We start from the raw sequence: 12,827 nt of genomic DNA on the forward strand, positions 1-12,827 counted from the left end.
CACCTCTTATTTCCTTATCCACCCTCTACTGTCCTTCACCTACCAGGCTTTAAGTGTTTACTATGTGCTGTGCTTTAACCATGTGTAATCAATGTTAATTCTTTTAACTACCCAATGTGATAATTTTACCATTTCTATTCTAACTGTGAAGACATTACAGCTTCATTTGTAGGAGCTATAATGGTAGATAATAATGGTGTCTATCATATGTGAAAATTTCAGTGAGAGATAATCCTGTAAAAGTACTGGTATAGCCAGTTATTATTACTACTATCACTATTATTGCTTCTTCTCCCTTAAATGTTCCCCCATCCACTTACCAAACAAGTGCTCATCTTTTCAAATGTCTCTCAGTAACAGTCTTTTCTTCCTTTGTTCTCACCCTGTATACGTTACCAACTTCTATATAGCATTTCTAATCCTTCAGTTTGGTTTTATGCTTACTTGTCTCTCTCCCAATTTAAGGCTTGTATCAGCATGTTGAAAGAAGAATAATGGTCACCAAAGATGTTTTTCCCCAGTGTCTCCAGTGAGGAACACAGCCCTGCCAGCACCTTGAGTTTAGCCCAACATGACATACGTCAGACATCTATCCCATGTGACAATAAATTCAGCTGTTTTAAGCTGCTAAGTTTGTAATACTTTGTTATGGCAGCAACAGAAAGCTGTATAGGGCAGAAATGATGTCTCCTCCGACCCATGTGTCTCCCATAATAAATGTTCAAAGTGAATGAATTCAGGTATAAAAGTATGGAAGGTAGACGGCAATATCAGAATGAAGCTTAGAAAATAAATTGAAACTAAAGGTTTATTCTAGTATTTGAGCATTCTCCATAAAGACAATAGCTAAAGGCAAGAGAACATGCCCCACTAAAAAAAAATGCTTACTTTATCCTAGGCACTGTGTTTGGGTTTTAAAGAATTAAATCATGTAATGCACTCAACGATCCAATGAGGTAGATACACTTTAACCAATGTTACAGTTGCTCATGCTCAAGAATTTAAGAAATGGTAAAGGTGAAATTTAAACCCTAGCAGTCTGGCTACAGGGTTCTTCTTTTTTAATTGCTAAGCTATACTAGTTATGTCTAAATTCTATGTCATACATAGCTGTTATATTGAGAATATCTATATATATAAAAGCCTAAGCGACCATTACGACCGGATGACCTGCTGGTAGCTATGATGTGCACTGACCGTCAGGGGGCAGACACTCAATGCAGGTGCTGCCTCCTGGTGGTCAGTGTGCTCCCACAGCCAACCTCCCATGGCTGGCCAATCTCCCACAGTCCCTAACCCTGGCCAGCTGGCCCCAATCGGCCCCAATCACCAGCCAGGCCAAGGGACCCCACCCATGCACGATTTCGTGCACCGGGCCTCTCGTATAGACAATAACCACCAAAACTGTAGTGAGAAAGGTACAAAGAAAACCAGAAAATGTAGAGGTTTAAAAACAATAAAACCATGTCAAGGAAAGAAAATGCTTTAAATTAGTGTAAGCATCTAGAAGCCACGAAAACTGAAAAGGAGAAGGGATTACTGCCTAGGGAATATAAAGCCACTGGTAACTTGTTAACAAATATTGCATTATGCAGTGAACTGGTGGAGATAGGAGCCAGACTCCTCTGAATTAATAATGGGTGATAAGAAAATGGAGGTGACATATATAAATCTTTTAATACAAAAATATATCAAAAGGAAAAACACTAAAATGAAAGAGTTGGTAGGATCATCAGGTTGAAACTATTTTCGGAGGATAGATCTATTCTCCCCATAATTTCCCTTTGAGCTACCTTCTGCACCAATCTTCCACTGCATTCAAAGAACTTGAACCTTGACAGTTAAACATATCATGAGAGCAAAAGGAGGCACAAGGCCCTGCCCTTTCTCTGCAAAAAAGAAAGTGAGTCTGTGAAGACATGTAGGGTCCTCAGATCTCATTTGTTTTTATATCAAGTTGTGACTCCTTTAAGCCACTCACCAGAATGCCAGTCCTACTTAAACAAGATATATCTCTATGAAATAGAAACGTTTCACTAGGTAAAAGGTATGGAAGCTGTACAAAGGAAAGAACTTCTTTCTCCTACCAGAAGCTTCCGAATTGCCTAAACTGCCTCTATGCACATAAATCAGAAGTGATATCTCTTTGCTGTCTCACTTAGCCATGAAGCATGAAGTGGATCAGATAAAAAGGCCAAATGAAGACCGATAAACATGCCTGGGAAGTGCTGCTTTGTTTACATTTACTTTCTTCTCCTACCAAGTTTGTCTGTAGCTAGACAATGTTCACATTGAGGCCATAAACACAAGAACATATGTGGTTTTTTTAAAATGTGCCCTTTGACTGTCAATTTCTCCCAAACAGGTGTTGGCTAAATGATTATAAATTGGCCTCTGGATACACCTCTTCAACTGAGCCGTACAGGGCTGGTGATAATATAATTAGACCTAAAAACATCAGGCCAGTGAATGCTTTCCATCTGTTTGGCAATAATGTTTAGTTAACAATAGTCTTTAAAAGAAGCACCTTCAACTTCAGTTCTTAAAGTTATTTATAGAGCCATTCTTAACACACCAGCACTCTTGCTAACAAGAGCTTTAGCCACTTGGAAATTATTAGCCATACGGCTGTATACAAAGAGAAATGACTGCATTTAACATCTGTATCTTTCCAAATGTACAAGCTTCAACCTCATTTAAAGTCATTTCTTAATGAGCAGTGCTGTGGTGCTGCATTAATATTATAGTTGCATGCACAAAGATCATAAGGAGCCAAACATTTTTTTAATGCCAATAGTAGGCCAATCTGTAATGAAGCTGTCAGCATAAAGGACAAAATAATAGCTTCTTTAACCCTCAAACAGAATTTGTTCATTTGTAGCATAGAACACATCAATTTAAAAACTGCTCATGGGTTTGCTCACCTTTATAAAGACAAAAATCTAATTTGGTACTAATCTGATACAATTGTCTTTCCAATAAAAGGCTCCTAAACCCATCTCTTATTTAATAATAAAACAAGTACTATAACTAAAACTGTCATGAAATAATTATCTTGGATAGCATACCTTATTGAGAGAATACAATTAATGTATTTCCCTTTCATTTTTCACACTTACTTATCAGCACTATATTAGCATACGGTCTAATAGAAGAGATTACTCCATCTTTGCCTGTAGTGATATCTAAAAGGACTGCTCCTCACTGGGGAAAAAAGCAGACAACTTATCCCATAAGGATTAGCCTCATCTGTCCTTCAATTCTAGCAACACAACGAGACTCCTCCACTCTTTCTTCACAACAGTAGTAGGAAAAGCTCCAATGGATTAGAAGTCTGGGTCTCTCCATTAACTAGAATAGGGAAGGCCTAATAGTTAACTAGGTTCCACCTTTGGAAAGACAGGAGGGGTGGAGGAGCATATCAAAAGCATCAAATGATGATAATTTTTTAAGCATATGAAGAATAAATTTGGAGAAAAGAGATTCTACCATAAAGACACTGGCTGTGGTGAAGAAGTATGGAGAGCTCCCTTCACAGAAGATTGTGTCACCCATTTTTTAATCTTTTTAGATATTTAAATGTTGACATTCAAAATCTGTATGTCTCTAAAAATAACTTCAGCTGCAATGCCTTTAAAAAGTAAGATTACCACCCTAGCTGGTTTGGCTCAGTGGATAGAGCGCCAGACTGCGGACTGAAGGGTCCCGGGTTCGATTCCAGTCAAGTGCACATGCCGGGGTTACGGGTTCAATCCCCAGTAAGGGGCTTGCAGGAGGCAGTCAATCAATGATTCTCTCTCATCATTGATGTTTCTATCTCTCTTTCCCTCTCCCTTTCTCTCTGAAATCAACAAAATATATATTTTTTTTTAAATAAAGGCTTTAAAAAAAGAAAAGAAAAAAAGATTACTGAGTAATTTGAGAGAATATCTATGTCTACTTTGGTGCTTGTTACTTCACAGGACTTCAGAACAATTCATAAATGTTAGAAAAATGTTAAGAAAAGTCAACAGAGTCATCTTAGACCAACACAGCCTTCCCTTAATGGTATCAAAGCACTATTCTTGTTTGCTAGATACAATCTGACTGGACTTCAACTGTGAAAATTATAACTCTGGGAATCCACACATCAATGAACATACCAGAAAAGAATGCGATCAATAATAAAGAAGCCAGAGAAAACATACAAGCACAACTGTAATACAGTTTTTCTCAACAAAGTTTCAGACTAATAAGATTATACTTACTATGCTCCCTTTTAAAATCATTTACACAACCATTTTAGTGTTATTAACTAAACTCATCTTGGCTGCATTACAGGAGCTGGTAATATTGTTTTTCCGTAGAAATGGTTTTGAACAACAAACCTTTGGTTCCCCCCAAATACCACATGATGATAATCAAATGTTATTTATTTACTAAATACCCATCTCATTTTGTATGCTTATCATATTCAAAATGTATTTCTAAAACTGTTAATTATTAATTCCATACCTTATTCTGATAAGATATCTCTTTTAAAAATTTAACAACCAGAAAACAAGGAAAAGGTGACTTTTCATACCAATAATTCTCCCCACTAGGGTCTAACTGTCTCTTCCTTTGGCATCAGAAGGCTAGCAATGTTCCCAGGAACTGCAAAAGCAGAAGATATTGAGCCTCCAACTTTAGTGCATCAGAAGTCGCAGCATCAAAAGCATCAGCATGAACAGACTGTGTAGAGGCACTTCTCTCATGTTATGCCATGAAACCAAGCTGTTCTTGGTGGTCATATGTTCACAAAAGTTATTTCACTGATGAGAATTGAAATACAAAAGTAAAATTCAAGATGGATACCTATAAACTCTGGTCTAAAGAATATCTTCATTTACTATTCCAAGGATCTATTTTCAGTAGAGAAAAGTATGAAAGGTAACCTTAGAATTTAAGGGGGACAGGAAAAAATCCTTTGGAGTCTTATTTGTCCTAGAACTTTCAATATGCCACATTATCATGAAATGAACAAACAATCCAAAAAGGGTAATATTAGGCTTTGTGGATTGGGCAGTCAAAAAATTACCAACCAGCTCAGAACAAGATGAAATATATCTCTTTGAGCAGGGGTGGGAAATGTCCAGCCCGAGAAATGATTTGGTCTGGCCCTGCCAAGGCATTAGGGGTGAGTTAATTAAATGTTTGACCAAATATAGCAAGCTAATTTTTAACTTGATAATTTTGTATGGCCTCCGAATGATGTTATAACTATCCAAATAGCCCTTGGCAGAAAAAAGGTTCCCCAGCCCTGACTTAGAGACATCTTCAAAGGTAGGAAAAAACAGGCCAAATCTATAGGAATGCATGGAGATAGTACTCAAGATTCACATTTCTTTCTAGTTATTAAATTCAAAATACCATAATTCAAAGTATACTTTAAATGTTTATCCAAACATCTTAACTCCTAAAAAAAAAATCCCCTATTTAAGTTTAACTAATTATCTTATCCGTCTTAACTACAGGCAAATTGGGGCAGGGACAGCAGGGAAAGAATCACATTAGGAAAAGCAAGCAACAAAACTAAGCTGGGAAATAACTAATTTATCTATAAGAAAGCAACTAATTTTAGATTTCTTTAAATGTCCAGATATGTGCAAAGGTTTTAGTATGCTAATTTTTTAATTAAAAGATATTTCAGCAGTGAAAGCTCTTTCATATGCACTACTGATTCTTCATCAAACGTTAACTTTCCAACTAAACACCAGTATAGCCGGTGGCAGCCTGAAGGTTTGCCATCTGCTGCTACCCAAAGTCACTGTGGCCACCTTCAGAACAGATGCATCAAAGCCCCAAGATAAGAGACTGAGGAAATACTGCCTAAGTCAGTGTAAGGGGGATGATGGACCCAGAGGCAGGCAACAGGCAAGCTACCAGGAAATACACAACATCACGAACCCTTAGAATATGTACCCAAGGTCACAGGGGACTCCAATGGCTACACAAAAAGACAAGAGAAATACTACTTCTAATGGAATTTACTTAAGTAAATTAAGTAAATGCGATGACTTTTCTCTTTAAAAAAAAAGGAGGGGTTCTGGTCACATTTAAAATCCCCTCTGATTTTATTCAAAATAAGTATACAATGAGTAAAATAAAACATAAAATGTAAGGTTTTTTAAATCAGTCTGTCTATGGATAACAATTTATATGTTTTTATGTAGTCATAAGACACTTTGTTTTGAAAGGCTTGTTTTCTGTTACCATCACACCCACAGTCCAAATGTTACCAAAGGAAAATGTACTTTGAGAAGAGGTTTTATAAAATCCACAAAATGCCAATTAAAAATCCTGATTTCTGCCTACTCAAAAAATGCCATTTATTTATGGTAATGATCACATTTACCACAATACCTCATATAGAAACAAAATACTGTGATGTGTTTTAAAACATTTTTTAAAAAGAGCATCTCAATCTGGCTATATTCAATTATGATACTGAATAACTGGCATATAATCACCTTGAAAGAAATTTACTAATATGAAATTTTCTTATCCTTTATCTTTGCTTTCTGCTTTTTAAAATAATTTTTTTCATTTTTAATTTATTAATTTGAGAGAGAGAGAAAGGGAGAGAGAGAGAAACATCAATTTGTTGTTCCACTTAGTTATGCATTCTTTGGTTGACTCTTGTACTTGCCTGGCCGGGGATGAACCCACAACCTTGGCGTGGAGGGACAATACTCTAACCAACTGAGCTACCAGGCTGGTGCTTTGCTTTCTGCTTTTTCTTTAATATTTTAAATGCAGCTAAAAGAAAATCATTATAGAAAATAAATTTTTAGAAAATAATGCAAAAAGCATCTTTTTATTCTTGGTTTGAAAATGGCAACAGGTGCATTTAGTTTGCATAATTCTAATCTAAATCCAGATTTTTTAAAGTTCTTCAAAAGTTCCACAGGGAATTTGTTACTAATTAATTCAAAATTAGGGCATTATTAAGTATTCATGTACCATAAGAACTGCCAATGAATCCCATTTGTCCTGTCCTCTGTTAAAATGGAATATAATCATAAACTGTTGTATGCAACAGGGATGGTTTCTATAACATAATACAACTGTGTACTGTGTGTGTGTACCCCACGTGAACTCAATTTATAACTTTGTATACTTAGTAAGCTCAATAATAACTGATCTTTTAAAAATATTTTTATTGATTTTTTACAGAGAGGAAGGGAGAGGGATAGAGAGTTAGAAACATCGATGAGAGAGAAACATCAATCAGCTGCCTCCTGCACACTCCCTACTGGGAATGTGCCCACAAGCAAGGTACATGCCCTTGACCGGAATTGAACCTAGGACCCTTCAGTCCACAGGCTGACACTCTATCCACTGAGTCAAACTGGTGAGGGCACTATGATGATTTTTTTAACGATCATAGTTTTTCATTGTGATAACTAAGAGTAAATGCTACCAGAGTATATGTCCTAAGATATGTTATAAACATTATGAATTATACGATTAGAAAAAGAAAAGTATATTTTGATGGTACTAAAACAAACTAATTTACTCAAAATTCAAAGCCTACATTGTTTCATTTCTCCAAAGCACATTGAAATATGATTGGCAAAGTTTGTTTTCTTTGACAGACTAATATCAGGATCAGAAAAGAAAAGAGATTTTAAAAATGTTTCTCTACTTCCCATCTAAAAGTCGGCCAAACCTCTGGGTTATTCATCTTTAGGCAAATAGCTAAATGTAGGCCTTGCCCTACAGCAATACAAAATACCTGTATACTCCAGAAAAACAGCCCAAGAAGTAATTATTTCAGCCACAAACACAACTTTAAGAATTTCTTATATTCCTGTTAGTCAGTGTCAATAAATGTAAGCCATCAATATCAATGATGTCTCATACTAGGATGTGAGGTTAATAATTTAGTGAACAATAAAGCCAACACTGAAATGTCTTTTATATACATACCCCCCCAAAAAAGAAAATTTTATTTTGTATAATTTTCAAATCCTAGGCCTATACACCTATTACTTCATAAAACCCGCTTCCAAAGGACATGGTGTGTCTTTGTAAGAAAACTAGATATAAACGTAGCAGAAGGCAGAATATAAGACAGAAACAATTGGGTTTAAAATAGAAATGCTGAAGAGCTAGGAAAACATCCTCTTCTCAGATCCAAAGGCTTTAAAAGTTACCTCTCTACACCTTCATCATTCTCATTTTGGTTGTCTTTTCAGTTTCTGTGAAGCAACTTGCCCAAGGCCACAAAGAGATTATGCTAAAGAGAGGTTAAAACTCAGTTGGTTGGGCATAGCCCGACACCAAATGGTTCTCAGTTGGATTCTCAGGGCACATGCCAGAGTTGCAAGCTTAATCCCTGGTAGGGGGCATGCAGGAAGCAGCTGATCAATGTTTTGCTCTCTCCCGCTCCCTTCCTCTCTCTCTAAAAATTAATTTTTAAAAAATCTTAAATAATGACTTGAATTTAGATGAAAATTAATTCAATTAAAAGTATAGTCTATTGTATTTAGCTTTAGATCTCTTCTTATTTGCATTTGCTGGAAAAACCTAATACTCTAGTGCTGATACAAACTAAGTCTATTCATATCCTGGTTTTATTCTGCTGCTAGATGTGTTCTATAAGTATACCTGAATTGTTTATAGGTCCTGAAAACATAAATCCCTAAAAAGCAGCAAGTATGTCTACATAGTTTTTATATAGTGTTCAGAAGTAGTGCAGTGTATACTCAGTTAATAAATGCTACCTTATAATGATAATGGACACAGAGGCTACATCTTCAAGTCAATCAATACATATCCAACTAAGCTGCCAATGTCAAAGGTAGCCTGATTGCAATTCAGAAGAAAATGCCTCAAGGGCAAGGAAGCTATTACTTTTAAATGTTTTTAATGAGTTTTGTACTTTCATAGCAGATGGAGCTGAACTTCTGTTATGGATTAAAACTGAACAATGTTTTAAGATGACCTGGAAAATTTATTTAGTATAAAAATACAATGTGTTCATGTTCTAAAAAATTCTAAAATATTTGAAAGCATATATGTAACACAAAGCACAACGCTCATTCTCAAACTGGCAATTTCATTGACTGCAACAAAGTACTCTGCCAACAATCTACGGGTGTGCACTGTGAGAGAAGGTGAAAGGGGAGGTGGAGGAACATTCTGACAATTGTCCATTCAACCCTCCCTCTTGCTCTGATCCTGCTGGTGTAGTATATTTTGAGGTGCAGACTCACTGAGTATTTGAAATCTTAAAACCCATATATTGTCTCTTTTTGTTCCCTTTACAACTATTCAGCAAGCATTTATTGAATCCTTATTGCATGGACAGCACTGTATTCAGTTAGACATTATCAGAGAAAATAAAAAGGAATAGAAGATATAGTTCCTGCCTTTCAGGACAAGTTAACAATATATTTAAGGCAACTAAAATTATACAAGTGAAAATAATACACAATTGAATGCTAAACTTAATTCAAAGAAAGAAAAGATGAGTAGGTATTAGTTATGGAGGAGGCAAGCTTTCGGCTGTCTTGAAGAAGAGACTAAACATAAGTGGCCAAGAAGAAAGAACTGAAAAAGCTGAAGAAGCTAGCAAGAGAGTAACCCCTTTACACTCTTCTATGACCTAAATCCTACTCACCCCTTTCTTTGCTTTGCTTATTCTGCGAAGCCGCTGGAGAGCCCGAGCTAGGTGCCCCTCCTGTATGTTCTCACAATACCCTAGTGTACACTTTCCCTTCACCCAAAGCACTTTCACGCTATATTGTAACTGTCAGTTCATTTCTATTTCCCACTCAATTATAAACTCTGAGAGGGTAGAGATTAGGTGTGTATTATTCACCATTATATCTCCAGTGGCTAATACCCAACACACAGAAGTTCAATAAATATTTGCTGAATGAATGAATGAGAAAACAGACATGGAAAAGACATGCAGAGAAATGGTGAGGAGGCAGGCAAATTAGAATAAATGGTTTCAAAACTTGTATATTGAGTATCTGCTATTTGAAAATATCTATGCTAATGCCAAGAATCCAAAATTAAATAAGATGTAGTCACTAAGCTGCTGTTTGATATGTTATTGAGATGTATTCTCCAAAAACATGTATCTTGAGCACAGGATTTAGACTATCTATTCTGTCTAACAGATGTCTGTAAATACAGTGCCAAAATATAAATGTTCATTTTTTAACAAGAAGAAGAAAAATGCTTGATCACTTGAGGGATATGAAGGCTTACTGTAGGAGGCATAGAAATGTCAAAAACTACCATACAAATACAAAATACATTGCAACTGAAAAAAATTCCATACAATATGGATGAATGCTATCACACATAAGTTCAGGGTATTAAAAGAACACAGCAAGAGCCCTAGCCAGTTTGGCCTAGTGGATAGAGCGTCAGCCTGCAGACCAAAGGGTCCCAGGTTTGATTCCGATCAAGGGCATGTACCTTGGTTGCAGGCTCCTCCCTGGCTCGGGCCCTGGTCAGGGCGTGTGCAGGAGGCAACCAGTAGATGTATTTTTCTCACATCGATGTTTCTCTGTCTTTCCCTCCCTCTCTCTCTTCCAACTCTCCCTAAAAATCAATGGAAAAATATCTTCGGGTGAGGATTAACAACAACAAAAGAACACAGCAAGAGATATTTAAATCAGAAAACAAAGAAGGCTTCCAAGAGAAGACAACAATTAAGAATGAGAAGAAATTAAGTGAGGAAGAGAAGGAAAAGTCACTCCAGGCAGAGGGGGACATCATGTGTTAAACATGATGCCTTGCATACCTGATGGGTTCAACAGGACTGTGGCCAGAGAGCACGCTGTGGTGTCTGGGAAAAGGGGAGGAAGAAACATACTGAGAATCAAAGGTCTCCATAGGCTTAGCTAAAAAGCTTAAACTTTACCCTAAAAACTATGTGACGGTATTAAGAATTGTAAGCAAAAGGGTTATTAGTTTTAGAAAGATCACTTTAAGTTAATTGTTATAAATTATTCTCTAGCAGTGTTGATGATGAACTGGAGAAAAATAAGACTAGAGGAAAACAATAGTACATCTTTAAAGGGGAATAAGAAAATAGTGTACATCTTTACCTTAGAGTTTGGGATGCCTACATTTTAATTTGAAACCCAGTTGAAGGAAAGATGGGTTCGATGTAACTAGCAATACCCAGAGGGTGGTGGGTCAACTTGAAATAATTATTCTGGCCATAAATTATCTACAGGACTCTTTGTACTATTTGATTTTTAAAAAATTAACAACTTGAAAAAGAACAACAAAGACATGTGATCAAAATTATGGATGCCATGAAGCTGAGAGGACTACATAATGTGTTAAATTTAACATTCTCTTAAATATAGATCACAATCTCCCATAGAAACCCCACTGAATAACAGTAAACAGATTTTAAAAGACGTAGAGTGACTGTAAACAAGAGAGATGTAAAAAGAGGGCAAAATTTTAGTAGACAGAAAACATGCCAAATGTCTACAGGTGAAAACAACAACAAAAGGCAAGCCAATTCTTCCTGCAGAATTCCAGAAATGGTATCTCCTGAAAACAGGAGGACTGGGGAAAAGTCTACACTCTAGGCCGCTGCACAGGCAGCCAGGCAGCTGCCCTCTCCTCCCCAGCAGAAGACTAGAGAGAGGTTCATTTTCTAAAGACATGGAATCAGAAACCGGACAGCTGAAGGTGGAACTGTTTGTACTGAAAACAGGAGCATTGTATGAAAACCTGCAGGCCGAATTGGTGAGGACATCCCCCTTCTCCCTGTGAGCTCCCAAAATGCTGCTGGCACTAGATCCCCAGGAGGGGATAGTTAAGGATCTTTACAGTGCCATTGTTTTCAGCACTTAAAAAATGGTGTGCCTGATTATAATGAATCAGGGACATAGAAAGGGAATGGACTATTCTTGGGGGGAAAGGGGAGTGGGAGATGCGGGAAGAGACTGGACAAAAATTGTGCACCTATGGATGAGGACAGTGGGTGGGGAGTGAGGGCGGAGGGTGGGGCGGGAACTGGGAGGAGGGGAGTCATGGGGGGGAAAAAAAGAGGAACAAATGTAATCTGAACAATAAAGATTTAATTTAAAAAAAAATGGTGTGCCATCCTAATGGCATTGATGGCTTCTAATGAGAAATACACTGTCATTCTAACTATTTTCCTCTGTAAGTGCTTCTCTTTTGCTGCTTTCAAATTTTCTCGTCTTCACTTTTTACAAGTTGGACTATGATGTGTGCCTTGCCATGGATTTGTTTGTATTTATCCTGTTTGAGATTCACTTCTTGAATCTGTAGGATTATGTCTCGCCATATTTCTTCAAATACTTGTTAGCTCCCCCCTCTTTATCTGCAACCCCAATGACATGAGTGTTAGAACTGTTGATTTTAGCCTCATAGGTTCCTGTGTCTCTGTTCATTCCTCACCCCCCCACCCCCCGAGTCTATTTCTCTATTCAGATTGGGTAGTTTCTATTGTTCTATATTCAAATGCACTGTTGTTTCTCTGTCCTATCCATTCTGCTATTGAGCCCATTGAGAGTTTTTTTCCCCTTACTGTATTTTTTGGTTCTAAAATCTCCATTTGGTTTTTCTTTACACCTTCTGTTTCTTTGCTGAGACTTTCTATTTTGTGTTACGTGTGTCTGCAATTGCTCTCTGAAGTATTTTTATGATGGCTGTTGTAAATCCTGTGAGATAACTAACATCTCTGTCATCTCACTGTTGGTATCAGTGGACTGTCTTTTCTCAATAATTTTCTATAGAAACCTGGACATTTTGAAAAAATATATATATGTAAATTTATAAAATATATATATATA

At 36.8% G+C, this 12,827-nt stretch overlaps 1 protein-coding gene across 8 annotated transcripts in view; it reads right to left on the minus strand.

Moving 5' to 3' along the window:
• Window positions 1-12,827, minus strand: part of RPS6KC1 (ribosomal protein S6 kinase, 52kDa, polypeptide 1) — a 130,822-nt gene that overhangs the window by 38,730 nt on the left and 79,265 nt on the right. Inside the window, exon 2 of one of the 8 annotated variants that reach the window (XM_014538777.1) lies at window positions 10,790-10,834. The exons of the other annotated variants lie outside the window; for them this stretch is intronic. The gene's annotated coding sequence lies outside the window, so the exon portion shown is untranslated. The remainder of the gene's footprint in view (window positions 1-10,789; window positions 10,835-12,827) is intronic. 8 annotated transcript variants of the gene reach the window in all.

This window comes from Myotis brandtii, unplaced genomic scaffold, assembly GCF_000412655.1.
Source record: "Myotis brandtii unplaced genomic scaffold, ASM41265v1 scaffold197, whole genome shotgun sequence".
Classification (NCBI taxonomy): domain Eukaryota; kingdom Metazoa; phylum Chordata; class Mammalia; order Chiroptera; family Vespertilionidae; genus Myotis; species Myotis brandtii.